Consider the following 15,035-nt stretch of genomic DNA (forward strand, 5'->3'; position numbering starts at 1 on the left):
ATTCTTGCCTGGAAAATCTCATGGACAGAGGAGCCTGGTGGGCTACAGTCCATGGGATTGCAAAAGAGTCAGTCATAGCTAGTGACTAACCAACAACAACAAAAATCACAACACCATCATCATGCCTAAACAAAAGGAACGTTTCCTTAGGAGAGGAAGTAACATGCTTAGAGCAGAAGCAGGTGAAAAGGCCTGAGGCAGAGAGGGGCATTATATATATATATATTATATATTATATATTATATATTATATATATATATATGGAATAAAGAGAAGACCTGTGTGGCCGAAGCAAAGAAGAGGAGGGTGGTGGCAGCGGCTGGACCATCTAAGGGTTTGTAAGCTGCAGTAAGGACTCTGGCTTTGAACCTTACCCTCATAGCAACAAGTAGCCTGTGAGAAAAGTGAAAGTGAAAGTCACTCAGTCATGTCCGACTCTGAATTCTCCAGGCCAGAGTACTGGAGTGGGCAGCCTTTCCCTTCTCTAGGGGATCTTCCCAACCCTGGCATCGAACCCAGGTCTCCTGCACTGCAGGTGGATTCTTTACCAGTTGAGCCACAAGGGAACCCCAACAATACTGGAGTGGGTAAGGTAGCCTATCCCTTCTCCAGAGGACTTCCCAGTCCAGGAATCGAACCAGGGTCTCCTGCATTGCAGGCAGATTCTTTACCAACTGAACTATGAGAGAAGCCCATAGCCTGTGAGTGGCTTTAATCAATGTTGAGAGATGATCTGCGGGCAGTGAAAAAATAATTCCAGCTGAACACTTGGGGCTCCCATTGAGCCTGAACTGTGCTTTCATGTTTTGCATGTTGAACAGATATTTATCTCCTTCAAGATGTTCAGACAAGGGCTTCCCTGGTGGTCCAGTGGCTAAGACTACACACTACCAATGCAGTGAGCCTGGGTTCAATCCCTGGTCGAAGAACTAGATCCCACAAGTTGCAACTAAGAGTTTGCATGCAGCAACTAATGATCCCAAGTGCTGAAACTAAGACTTGGTGCAGCTGAATAAATAAATTAATAAATATTAAACAAAAAAGATGTTTCGACATCTGTGTTCCTGTTTGACAGAGTGCGAGCTCTGGAATGAGGCCGTCTGGAATTCAAATCCCACCTCTGCTCTTTATAAGGGCTATGAGAGGGGAAATTTCTCTCCCTTTCCAAGCATCGTTTCCCTCCTCTATAGAAAAGACCCACAGAGTCCTTGCTTCAGAGTTCCCTGTAGAAATGGGGTGAAATTCCATAGGGAAGTTGCAGGCTTCCCTCCTTCCTGACCCCGCCATATTTTCCTTACTGGGAAATGTGCTGTGGAGTGGAAGAGAAGCCCAGGGCTCAGGGCCCACCAGGGTAGGAGGCACCCGGCCAGCAGCCTTGAGCTCCACTTCCTGCTCTCTCTGAAATTTTGACCTGAAGTTTACAGCCCCTTGGGTGGGGCTAAGGTGGGGATCATGGAGGGAAGCCATATGGCAGCTAAGCCTGCCCATTGGCTGTAGGAGAATGGTGGTGTCCCAGGTAGAAAACCGCAAGTTCTCAGGGAATCAAAAAATGTGGTGGGTCCCCTCCTCCCCTGCCGGTAGTGTGGTTTCAGTTTTTGATAAGGCCTGAGTCTTCTTCCTGGCTCAGGGCCCAAGGCCTCCCAGTCAAGGGCAAGATCCCAGTGATGATTCAACTGTTACCTTGGCCAGGATTTGCAGTCTCAGCGTGTGTACCCAGGAAAGCCACAGCTCGGGCAGGTCAACCCTGCTGACTCTCCCTCTTTTTGTGTGCCCACACGCGAGCCCCTGGCTCAAGTGGACGCTTGCACCCGCATGCACATACACATTACACAAGGTATGCAATTGTGTACTCCAGTATTCCTTGTGTGTATATGCACTTTTCTCTACACAGACTTGTGTACCTACGTGTGCACCTACATGTACATATATGCACATAAACAGGTGTGTGCGGGTAAACTGACACGCATGCACACATATACACACTGCCCTGCACATAGCCACATTCCTTAAGACATACACACACAGGCAGAAGTGCACATGATCAGATACACCCACCTTCATGTTCGGGACGTACTCCTGCTGTGGCGGAACGTCTTTAAGGATGGCTCCCATTACTGCTTTTCTTCTCTGCCTTGCATGCTGCCCCACCTATCCAAAGGTAACTTCTATTCCTTTCCTCTTGGATATCTGTGGAAGAAGTAGCATTCTGAGATTTCTGAATCCAGGCTTTATGAGGACTGACAGTTTTACTTCCTCCTTGCTGGAAGTCAGCAGCTGTGTAAGAAGTGCAAACATCCTGAGACCACCATGCTGTAAGGAAGCCCGCGCTAGTCATAAAAGAGAGAGAAGCCATGCTGAGGGGCATTCACATGTCAGACACACAAACGTAGACCTTCCAGCTCAGCCCACTTAGTAGAGGAACATATTTTTGTGAGTGACCCCTGACGATGCCATTTGGGGGAAATGACCATCCAGCCATACCCTGCACAAATTTTGATCCACAGAATGATGGGAAATAATAAATAAAACTTTGCTGGTTTAAGCCATTATATTTTGGAACAGTTTGTTATGCAACAATAGGTTATCAAAACAGCCATATGCAACACATACTCACTTATGTCCACATATACAAAAACTCATGTACACTTCTGAAAAGGCATACCTGCATACATGCACATATCTTTGTGCTAAACATCTTTTTTTTTTTTTTTTTTTTTCTGCTGTGCCATGCAGCTTGCTGGAGAAGGGAATGGCAACCTACTCCAGTATTCTCGCCTGGAAAATTCCATGTTCAGAGGAGCCTGGTGGGCCACAGTTCATGGGGTCACAAAGAGTTGGACTCAACTGAGCACAGCACAGCAGCGTGCATTTAGGAGGATTCTCTGACCAGGGATTGAACCCGGGCCATGGCAGTGAAAGCCTAGAAACCTATTCGACCCCCAGAGAACTCCTGAGACCCTGATGCGAGGAAAGATTGAAGGCATGAGGAGAAGGGGGCGACAGAGGATAAGATAGTGGGATGGCATTACCAACACAGTGGACATGAGTTTGAGCAGATTCCAAGAAATAGTAAAGGACAGGGAAGCCTGGTGTCCATGAGATTACAAAGAGTTAGACACTGTGTGTCTAGTACAAAGGTACTAGACACTGTTGACTGTCTATCCAACTCCCATTCCTGCTTGTCTTCCTTCCTGACTGAACTGTCAGCTGACTACCACCCTACCAAGCAGCTGTGGGCTTTGAAAGGCAGTTTCCATCCTCAGTTCCAGGAGAGGGATCCTGATAAGTCTAAACCAAACTTGGTGGTCTCATCCCCTCAACAGACAAGCTTAGCTTTGGCCATGTTTAGTTCTACCCGGTGAGACATGGGGGGAGGCAGGCTTGAGCTTCTGGGAAAACTTCCTCTCTAGAGAAAGTCACCCCAGAAACACTGGATTTTTTTTTTTTTCGCTGTGCCATGAGGCATACAGGATCCTGTTTCCCCAGTCAGGGTCAAACCCATATTACCTGCAGGGGAAGTGTGGACTCCCAACCACTGGACCACCAAGGAATTCCCAGTCACTGGATTCTTAATATCTGAGTGTGGGATATGGAAATGCTACAGTCATTTTGTGACCATGAGAATGCAGAATTAAGCCAAGAGGAGAGATGGTTGTTGTTCAGCCGCTAAGTTGTGTCTAACTCTGTAATCTCATAGACACCAGGCTTCCCTGTCCTTCACTATTTCTTGGAATCTGCTCAAACTCATGTCCACTGTGTTGGTAATGCCATCCAACTATCTTATCCTCTGTCGCCCCCTTCTCCTCATGCCTTCAATCTTTCCTCGCATCAGGGTCTCTTCTAGTGAGTCAGTCCTTTGCATCAGGTGGCCAAAGTATTGGAGCTTCAGCTTCAGCATCGGTCCTTCCAATGAATTTTCAGGGTTGATTTTCTTTAGGATTGACTGGTTTGATCTTGCTATCCAAGGGACTATCAAGAGTCTTCTCCAGCACCACAATTTGAAAGCATCAGTTCTTTGGTGCTCAACCTTCTTTATGATCCAAATCTTACATCCATACATGACTATGGGAAAAACCATAGCTTTGATTATAGGGGTTTCCTTGGTGGCTCAGATGGTAAAGAATCCAGCTGCCAATGCAAGAGACCTGGGTTTGATCGCTGGGTTGGGAAGATCACTTGGAGAAGAAAATGGCAACTCACTCCAATATTCTTGCCTGGAGAATCCCATGGACAGAGGAGCCTGGTGGGTGACAGTCCATGGGGTCGCAAAAAGTCAGACACAACTGAGCGACTAAGCATGCATGTATGCAGCTTTGTCAACAGGCCCTTAAAGACATTATTGATCAAAGCGATCAGTCAGCTTGAGAGTCCTCCTTCCCCACCTTTGGAATTCCAGTCACGTGAGATAAAAGCTTATTTATTGTTTGGGAAGGGTTGTTTGCTTGTTTTTGCTTGAAGTCTAAGGCATCCAACTAATATCTACCCTCCCTTCAGTAAATAAACACTCTCACATAACTATATACAAACAGATCCAGGGTCATGCTCAGAAAGTCACAGCTGAGCACATGTGCACTCTGCTTTGCACGGAAACACCAGCACATACTAATACTCCACATGTATACCCCGAGATACACACCTACACACAAAGGAAGTATATATCCTGCACACGCAGATACAGGGGCACCTACACATATTTTCTCAGGACATGCATGCAGTTTCATTGTAGAGTACCGCAGATATAAATGCGCCTGAGCAATGTGCATTTTTGTACAGAGAAGCACAGACGCACACACTGGCCATATTAATGTCAACATGAATTTAGTGATTCCTGCCCATGTCTGAATAGCAACAACAAACATAGAGCTCTGAGGGGCTCCCTGGCTGCAGTGAGAAGCCACTGGCAGAGGCCAGCAGCACCTCACGTGGGACTGACAGAAAGTTCTGGAAATAGGAATGAGGGACTTGCAGACCAGAACATGGCGCAGGAGGTGGGAAGTCAATACCAGTGTGACCTAGACATGCATGGCAGCACCATGGTCATGGAGACAGCTCAACACAGCACCATGGCAGGCTGTGAGAAGCTTGTGTCTACCCTGAGGGGGAAAGAAAACCTCCCCCACAGCTGCCCAGCACCTTCTTCTACACTAACGCAAAAACCTGTGTTGTGAGGAAGCCCAAGCTAGCTTGCCCTCCAAGGGCCTCTTTTGGCTTTCTCTGTGGGCAAACGATTGACACTGCATGAAAGTAGACTTTCACCATTTATGGCAATGGGCATTCCAGTTAAAGAGGAATACATGCAAAGGCACTGTGGTGCAAAACAGCATCATGAGTGTGTGGGGCTCCAGTGACCGTGGGCTTGCAGCATAGTCAGGGCACGGCAGAAAATGGGGCTGGGGAGGGGGCAAGGGCCACATCAGGCCCCTGGCTTTATCTCTAAACTCCACAATCCTGTTCAATAACCCTGACTCCCAGTGCCAAGCAACTCTGCACTTAGGCCTTCACCCTCCACTCACTGGTCTTCTCATGCCAAACTCCTACATCAAACTGATAAACCAGATGTTTTGGGAGATAAGGTAGCAATAAGCAAATTTCCTTTCTGGCTTGCATATGAGGTTATTTGGACTTTATTCTCTCAATTCCCCCTTCTTTTGTATCTTCCTATAATCCAGACGAGCTACCAAGGATATTTTTGTTAAATTAGTTTTTATTATCATCTGATAATGTAAACTCATCTTTCAGAAATTTCATATTTCCAAAGTTTAATAAAACACAAGTTCTAAAATAAAATGCATGATACAATCCTATTTTGGGTAAAATGTTGGTACGTATATTTGTGTGCATATCATAATAATGTCTGGATGGGTATATACACCAACTAGCAAACAACTGTCATATCTGAGTGATGGGATTACAAATGATCTTTCTAGTTTTTAGGCTTTTCTGCATTTTTTGAAATTTTATGCAAAAACCATAATTTACTTTTAACATCAGGAGAAAATGAAGTCAAACTAAAAAAAGAATTTAGGGACTTCCCTGGTGGTCCAGTGGCTAAGACTCTGTGCTTCCCTCATTCCCCCTAGTGCAGTGGGCCTGGGTTCGATTCTTGGTCAGGGAACCAAATCCCACACTCCACAACTAAGAGTTTAGATGCTGCAACTGAAGATCCCACGTGCCACGACTAAAAGGTCTCACATGCCAAAACAAAGATTGAGCATCTATGTGCCTCAACTAAGACCCCGCTTAGCCAAATAAATAAATACAAATAATATATATTTTAAAGGAGTTTATCTACGTTTTAGCCAAAAGTATAAAGCTGGTTGTTAGAAAGGAAGAATAAAGAGAGAATTTCAGGGAGAAGTGGGGAAAGGGAACATGAATCAACTTGTGGATGATAGACTTTTCCAGGTGTCCTCAAAGCCCTGACCTAACCCTTATTGCCAGAGTCTTGCAGCCATGATCTGAACCAAGGCCAGACAAATAGGCAAAGAAGGTCATAGACACAGCTGCCACCTCAAGGATTGTCTGATGCCACTGAGGTGGCAACCTGAGTCGTATGTGCAGGAAATGCATGCCAGGCAGTAAATGAGGGGTGACCTAGAGAGCTAAGTCACCTGGAGGTGAGGAGACATGGGTTCTGTTCCCAGCTCTGGCACTCAGCAACCTTGGGCAAGTTGCCTCACCTCTGTGAACCTCAGTCTCTTATCTGTCAGAAGTATAATGACGATAACTGGGATACTGTGATGATCAGATGAGATAACCTATCTGTGATGGCTTTGTGAACTCTTGACGGGTGCCGTAGGTCACCTGTCAACCTGCAACAGGGCCTCTAATGTAAAGGAATCCATCCCTATGATGAAAATTCAAACTCAAGCTGTAGGCCATGTGGGGCAGGGTCACCTTTGGATGGGGCTTCCCTAGTGGCTCAGCAGTGAAGAACCTGCCAGCCAATACAGGAGACATGGGTTTGATCCCTGGGTCAGGATGATCCCCCAGAGGAGGAAATGGCAGCCCACTCCAGTATTCCTGCTTGGGAAATCCCATGGACAGAGGAGCCTGGTGAGCTACAGCCCACCAGGTCACAAAGAGTCAGACACGATATAGTGACTGGGCATGAGAACCACCTTGGATGGTCTTTAAAAATCCTACCACACAGACTGCAGCCTGCTCAGCTCTGACATTACATACAGAACATAAACTCAGGAAGGACATTCATGTCTTTGCTCAAAGACCCACACAGCTGGATCCCCACTGTAGGGCAGTACAACCCAAGGAGAAAAAAATAGAAGCGGCCACTTCCTGGCCTTCTCTGAGTGTTCAGTCCTCTCCATAATTTAACTGCCTGCTTTGGGTAATTACTTTTCTCCTGCTTATGAGCTTAGAGCAATAGTAGTTCCCAATTACCAGAGACTTAATAAGGCTAAATTATAATGAGTGTTCCGTGGAATTACATACCGCATTAGCACCAAATGAGTTCATTAGAAATTCATTAGGAATGATTCCTATAGCTGCCACAGGTATTAATCATGGATAGCCAGCGGCAGGAGACGGGGCAATGAATAACTGCATAGGAACTGTATGAAGACCTTTCGGCACCTGACTTTGGCCTGAAGCAATATTTTTCAAGGGTCACAGGCTGCTTTGGTTCTAAGTTTGGAGGGCAGGTTGTTTGGGTGTTGTTGGGTCTATCCTCCTTGCTTCCTCCTCCTTGCTGGCTATGGCCCCAGCAAGGGTCAGACAGGCAGACATGGCGAGGTGGCTCTGGGGTGCTGAGAAATTATAAAGAGGATTCAGGGTTCTTGCCTGCCCAGCATGCACTTCCCCTTCCTCTGTATGAGGCCTTACCTGTTCCTGGAAGGGCTGCCTCTACCCCTGCTGCACGTGGGTCTTCATGGGACTGTCAGTCAAGACCCTCCACCCATCCCCAGGAGTTGAATACAACCGAGTTAGGCCAACAGAACTTTGTCTCCTGGTACTTTTTTTTTAAGCGTGCTTGCTCAGTTGCTCAGTCATGTCCGACTCTGTGACCACATGGATTGTGGCCTGCCAGGCTCCTCTGTCCATGGGATTTCTCAGGCAAGAATACTAGAGTGGGTTGCCATTTTCTCCTTGAGGGAATCTTCCCAGCTCAGGGATCAAACCTGAGTTTGCTGTGTCTCCTGCATCAGCAGGCAGATTCTTTAGCACTAAACCACCTGGGAAGCCCAGGGTGTCTACATACTGGTTCCGTAATAAATTATTTACAGTATTGTGTGCAATTTAAAGACAAAAATACACACAAATACAAACCTATGCATGCTAAGTCAGTTCAGTCGTGTCCAACTCTTTGTGACCATATGGACTGTAGCCCACCAGGCTCCTCAGTCCATGGGATTCTCCAGGCAAGGATATTTGCCTGCAGTGGATTGCCATCCACTTCTCCAAGGGATCTTTCCAACCTAGGGGTTGAACCCACGACTCTTACGTCTCCTACACTGGCACACGGATTCTTTACCACTAGCGTCACCTGGGAAGCCCAACACAAACCTACCACTGTGATAAAATGTCATGGTATTTTTAACAGCTATGTATTTCTGTGTATGATTCCACTTGACTCAAGAGGCTTCTAGGTCATTTGCTATAAATTGAATTTCCAATTAAGACTTGGAAATCATAACATAAATAACACTATAGCACCTTGAGACTTTGCCTGCTTTAATGATACTTGCTGAATTGACTGGCTGTTTTAAAAGCTATTTTTAATCTTTTTCTATTTTCAGGAGAATTTTTACATTCTCTTATATTAATAGTATTCATTAATATGATTCAGTATCATTTAAGGAAAAGAGGATCACAAGGTGAAAAGTCAAAATGACCACTAAAAAATAGTCCTTTAAATTAGGTAGCATCTATTAAGTATTTGCTAGGTCTTATGCTCCTTCCTACATACCTTCATGTGTTGAGTTATCCAGTCCTCCCCATGTCTCTAGGAGTCAGGTTTAATTGTTAGCCCCATTCTGCCCACAAGGAGTCCCAAACACAAAGGTTAAGTGACCTGTTGATATAGCCAGTAATTGGTTGAGCTGGGAATTTGAGTCTCCAGTGGAGGACTATAAGAAGGGAGGGTGGGGGACTTCTCTGGTGGCTCAGTGGCTAAGAATTCATGCTCCCAATGCAGGAGGCCTGGCTTCAATCCTTGGTCAGGGAGTGAAGTGAAAATGTTAGTTGCTCAGTCATGTCTGACTCTTCATAACCCCATGGACTGTAGCCCACCAGGCTCCTCTGTCCATGAAGAATTCCCAGGCAAGAAATACTGGAGTGGGTTGCCATTTCCTTCTCCAGGGGATCTTCCCAGCCCTGGGATCAAACCTGCATCTCATGCTTGGCCAGGTGGATTCTTAATCACTGAACCACCAGGAAATCCCCCAGTATATCCATATGATGCATTAATTTAAGGTCATTAAAGTGATAGCAGGGGATGGGGCTGGCAGGCAGGCAGTGGGAGTGATGTAGAAGACTTGATAAGTGTAGCTGGCATAGATAATGGCGTTGGGAACCACCACTGATGAGGGGAAATACCACTGAGCTGTTCAAAACTTGGCTGAGAGCCGACCATGAATCTGCAGTGGTGGTGCACTCCTCCCCACCTTCAGTTGAGTGTTTTCTTCTGGTTGTAGACAGCAGTCTAGTGAGGGGAAGTGGAAAGACAATTTTTTGGGGGAGTCCAAAGATGGGACCTGGGAAGCCAGGGTGGCCAAAGGACATTGAGAGTCCTAGCAAAAGAAGTAAAGCATCTGGGATTTCCCTGGTGGTCCAGTGGCTAAGAATCTGCCTTGCAGTGCAGGGATGTAGGTTCAATCTCCAGTCCAGTAACTAAGATCCCACACACCATGGAGAAACTAAGTCTACGAGTGGCAACTACTGAGCCTGCGTGCTGCAACTAGAAAGTCTGTGTACTGCAACGAAAGATTCCACGTGAAACAATGAACGTCTCATGTGCCACAACAAAGACCCAGTGCAACCAAATAAATAAATAAGTGAAGCACCCATGGGCTGGATAGGTAAGGAAATGAGGCTAAGAGTAGGAGATGAACCTGGGGAAAGGAAATGAGCTTGAGGCTAGGAGGTTCATTCGATGGAGTGGGGACTGTTTTCTCTTCTGCTGTGTATCTTCCTTCCCTAACACACCCAGGTGCTCAGTAAATGTATTCTGAATGAATGACTGTGTGGGTTATAACTCTGGTGTTAGAGCCACAGACTGGCATTCTGCTTTTCATCAGAGAGCCATAGTGGTGGCAAATATCACTTCAGGTAAAAAAGAAAAAATGAGTTCACACCCAATCTTGGTCAACAACAAACTGTGTGACTCTGAACAAGGCACCTAACCTTTCTAAGCCTAGGATTTCTTTTCTGTAAATAGGGATAAGGTCAGATTTCTCAGAAGTTTGTTGCAGGGATTAAACGAGATGCCATGTGTCAAGTCCTTAGCACCAGTGTCTGGCATTTAGGGATCACCTGCTAAGTACCATAGGAAGAATCACGGTCTCCAAGAGCCTGCCTAGTTCTGGAGGCTGCATCCAAATTCAACTGCTGTATTTAGTTAGAGGTCACAGCAGCAAGACCTGAAGTAAAACTGCTTTCTCAGTCAACTAACTGTGACATTTCTGAGCCTGTTTCCTTATTTATGTAGTAGGGATAATATCAAGGCCTACCCAATAGACTGGTTGGGAAAATTTGAGTAATAATTTATGCAAAGCATTTAGCATACTGCAGGTGCACAGCAGATGCTGGCTGCTAGGATTCCCCATTATTGGAGATGAGGAGGAGTTGGCTTTGTTGAGGGCATAAAAATACGAGTTTTGGACCTGCCAGTCTGAGATGGCACAATACATGAGGTGGAGCTGTTAGGTGGGCAGTTGAATGTAAATTCAGAGAGGAGGTCTCAGATGGGGAAAATATCTGGGAGTCATTGGCATACAGATGATATTTCAAGCCAATAAACTGGGGACTTCCCTTAGTGATCCAGTGGTTAAGAATTGCCCTTCAACGCAAAGGACATGGGTTATAAAACTGGTCACAGAACTAAAATCCCACATGCTGTGGGCAACTAGAGATCCCACATGCTGCAACTACTGAGCCTGCACATTCTAGAGCCTTTGCACCACAAGAGAAATCCATGCGCTGCACAAAGACCCAGCACAGCCAAAATTAAAACAACAACAGTAACAAACCAGCTAAAAGTTCAGCATTAAAACTAATCATAAACCCATGGACTAGATGAGATCACCAAGGAAATAAGTGCTTAGAGAAAAGGCAAGAATGAGGGCTGAACTCGGGGGCACTGGATGCTTAACGATGATGGACATAATTGTCACTGCAAAGCTGGTGACCAGACACAGTGATGCTGAGGCTGCATAGCCAGCCTGCCCGAGCAACGTTTATTTAACACGCTCTTATATACTGTGCCAGGCTCTGAAAAAATTGCTTTATGAAAATTAACTCATTTAACACTCATAGCAACCCTTTAAGTTAGAAGAAATTATTATCTCCATTTTGCAGATGAGAGAACTGAGACACAGGAAGATAGCTAACTTAACCAGCAAGCAGCAGAGCTGGGACTTAAACCTAGGGAGCCTGACCTCAGAGCCTCCATCTCTTCTAATTTTAAATTTCTAAGTTCTACTTGTGGATAAACCAAGTGTAAACTGGATTTTCCAAGAGAAAGCTTAACCTCTTATTCTCTGACCATTGAGAGCAGAGCTAGGAGAACTGTCGTGGAATAAATTGCCATCAGAGGTCCCATTCAGCCTGGGTACTCCAGGATTAACCCTAGTTAGCATTTCAGATTCTTGGTTGAGGAAAGAAGAGGAAGGGGATGGGTGGCTGATCAGGGAATCTATAATTCTGATGGATCACTCACTTCATACACGGCCCTGGAGAGTCCTGGGGTGAGGAGGTTAGGGGGAGGTCAAGGGCTCATGTTCCAACTGTGGACTCAAGCACCTGCATTTGCTACTTCCTTCACTAGTTATTCTCAGAAATAATGGTGGCTGGTTTGACGCAGGAGCCAGAGTCCAGGTGGGAAGTTGGGGTGGCCCAGGGGGGACTAACCTTGGGGCCATTCTTTATCTCTATGGGGAATAGCTGCTCTAGGGGTTCAATTGCCCCATAAAACCTCACTGTGACACGGAAGCAGTTTGAGTTCATTTACTCCTCTTGGAAGGTTCTCAATGAGTGTCTGAACAAATAGGTGAACCTCAGTTGAAGAGGGAGAGAGAGAGAGAGTGTGTGGGTGGGTGGAAGGCTGGAGGGTCAAATGGACAGGGATTCCAGTTAAGAGGAACACAGCTGAGTCAGGTGTCCCGGTGCCAAGCCTGTCCCTTCCCACACCCCTGCCCTTCCCATCCTGTCTGTGCTGCTGGCTTTGGATGAGCTACTGAGGAGAAAACGGTTCAGACCATCCACAAGGAAGTCCATGGGAAAAAGAGTGAAGTCGGGGTCTGGTGAACCCATCTGGTCCATCTGCCAGCCGCTGCCCACAAACCCTGGCCTGGAGCTTCTCGGGGTAATAACTACAGCACAACTACTGGGGATTCCTGGGCCCCACCAGGCTGCCCAAATCAGAACTGCTGCGGGGCAGGGCCCAGAGGCTTCCATTTTTCACAAGCCCTCCTCTCCTGCACCCTTAGCAGTGTATGATTAAGACCACACTTGGAAAACAGTCTCACAGCCTATTCCAGACTGCTCTGAACCAATAAAACAAAATCAGAGATGTCCCAGTGCTTACTAGGTACACAACCATAAACAAGTAGGAAATGCAGGCTCTTTCCTTAAAGGGATTATAATGATTGGGAGATAAAAGACACATTTTGTGAAGAGTCAAACTAATGCTACAATAAATAGTGGGCATCCCTTGTGGCTCAGTGGTAAAGAATCTGCCTGCAGTGCAGGAGACTTGGGTTCAATCCCTGAGTTGGGAAGATCCCCAGGAGAAGGGAATGGCAACCTACTCCAATATTCTTGCCTGGAGAATCCCATGGACACAGAGCCTGGTGGGCTATGGTCCACGGGGTTGCGAAGAGTCAGACATAACTGAGCCTCTAAGCACGCGCGTGCACACACACACACACACACACACAGAAGTAACAGTATCATTCAATGAACACCTACAAATGCTAGATCCTGTGCTAAGCCCTTTATTTATATACTCTCATTTAATCCTCATTTAGTCTCTGGAAGACAGGTCTGTTTTTGTTTTATTTATTTGGCTGCACTGGGTCTCAGTTGCAGCACCTGGGATCTTTGTGGCCGCGTGTAGGATTTTAGTTGCAGCATGAAGGATCTAATTCCCTGATGAGGGATCGAACCCAAGGCCCCTGCATTCAAAGCTCAGAGTCTTAACCACTGGATCACCAGGGAAGTCCCAGAAAACAGGTATTTTTATTCTAACTTGTCAGGATGGCCGAGTGGTCTAAGGCGCCAGACTCAAGCTTCTACTTCTCACTTACTAATGGTTTATTTGCCAATTTTCCTCACACCAGCCTTCCCTGACCCTTAAGAGGTGACAAGAGTGATGCCTCTGTTTTTCAAAACACCCCGATGTAACCGACTTTATCTCATTTATCACACCATGTTGCAACTGCCTGTGTACTAGGCTGGGTCTCTCACAAGACTTGAGGACAGATACTCGGTAGTTCCAGGGTCTAGTGCACAGTAGGCACTCAGATAGTGTTTTCTGAATGAATAAAGATTCTGTCTGAAGTCTCGGTTAATATTGTGACTCTAAAGCCCACGTTTCCCCACGAGCCATTACAAGCAGCTGGTACACACCAGGCAGATTCCTGTAACTGATTTATCTATAGGTTGGAGTAATCGAAGAAGGCTCCCTGGAGAAGGAGTTGGGAAGACAATTCAAATTTGGAAAGACAGGTGGAAGGTGAGCAGTCATTCCAGGCAGGCCAAGGCACAAAGGTAAAAGGGCATACTTCCTAGAGACCCCAGGGGATTTGAGGGGACCATATCCCATCCCCTAAACCTCTCTAGCTTAACCATCTTACATCTAACCTACATCCCAAATACTGCTGTGGAATTACTTTCCTCCAAGCTTTCCAGGGAGATGGCAAATGCTCTTATTGGCTTCCTACGCCTAGACCAGTGGATTTCTCTGTTTGGAAAGTGCCTTTAAATAATGAATGGGGTAGTTTCAGTTTCCATAAAGAAATAAGATCCATTAATCTCTATGATATACTGCTAGGTGGGGGAAAAGGCAAGGGAAAACAGTGTCTTTAGCTATCAGCAACTGGGCAATCAGGGGCTAACCCAATTCAGTCCCAATGTGGCAACACATATTAATAGTTGTAAGAATGTTCCAGATCCCATAACTTGGTAATCCTTTAATGCAAGAAAATACATGTAAACAAGCTCACTGTGGCCTCTCATTTAAATGGGTACCCCTTTAAATGAGAACCCCCTAAAATTCCAACTGCAAACATTGTACAGCTGTTTCTAACAGTAAACATGGCAGTTTTGTGACTTCCCTGGTGGTTCAGCAGCTAAGACTCTATGCCCGGGTTTGATCTCTGGTCAGTGAACTAGACGGAGAAGGCAATGGCACCCTACTCCAGTACTCTTGCCTGGAAAATCTCATGGGCAGAGGAGCCTGGTGGGCTGCAGTCCCTGGGGTAGCTAAGAGTCGGACACAACTGAGTGACTTCACTTTCACTTTTCACTTTCATGCATTGGAGAAGGAAATGGCAACCCGCTCCAGTGTTCTTGCCTGGAGAATCCCAGGGATGGGGGAGCCTGATGGGCGGCCGTCTATGGGGTCGCACAGAGTCGGACACGACTGAAGTGACTTAGCAGCAGCAGCAGCAGCGAACTAGATCCCTCATGCCACAACTAAAGATTCTGAATGCTGCAACTAAGACCTAGCACAGCCAAACATATATCTATAAATATATATATAATGTATATATTTATAGATATATCTATATATATATATATTGCAGTTTTACAGAAACATGGGACTGTATTTACAAACCAATACTGAGCAACGAAAA

At 46.0% G+C, this 15,035-nt stretch overlaps 1 long non-coding RNA gene across 1 annotated transcript in view; it reads right to left on the reverse strand.

Annotated features, from left to right (window-relative positions):
- LOC138441481 (uncharacterized) overlaps positions 1-15,035 on the reverse strand; it is a 39,305-nt gene that overhangs the window by 18,304 nt on the left and 5,966 nt on the right. The window contains exon 2 of the long non-coding RNA XR_011257363.1: positions 2,056-2,187. This is a non-coding gene — a long non-coding RNA (uncharacterized lncRNA). The remainder of the gene's footprint in view (positions 1-2,055; positions 2,188-15,035) is intronic.

The sequence above is a fragment of the Ovis canadensis genome, chromosome 5 (assembly GCF_042477335.2).
Source record: "Ovis canadensis isolate MfBH-ARS-UI-01 breed Bighorn chromosome 5, ARS-UI_OviCan_v2, whole genome shotgun sequence".
In the NCBI taxonomy this organism is placed as follows: domain Eukaryota; kingdom Metazoa; phylum Chordata; class Mammalia; order Artiodactyla; family Bovidae; genus Ovis; species Ovis canadensis.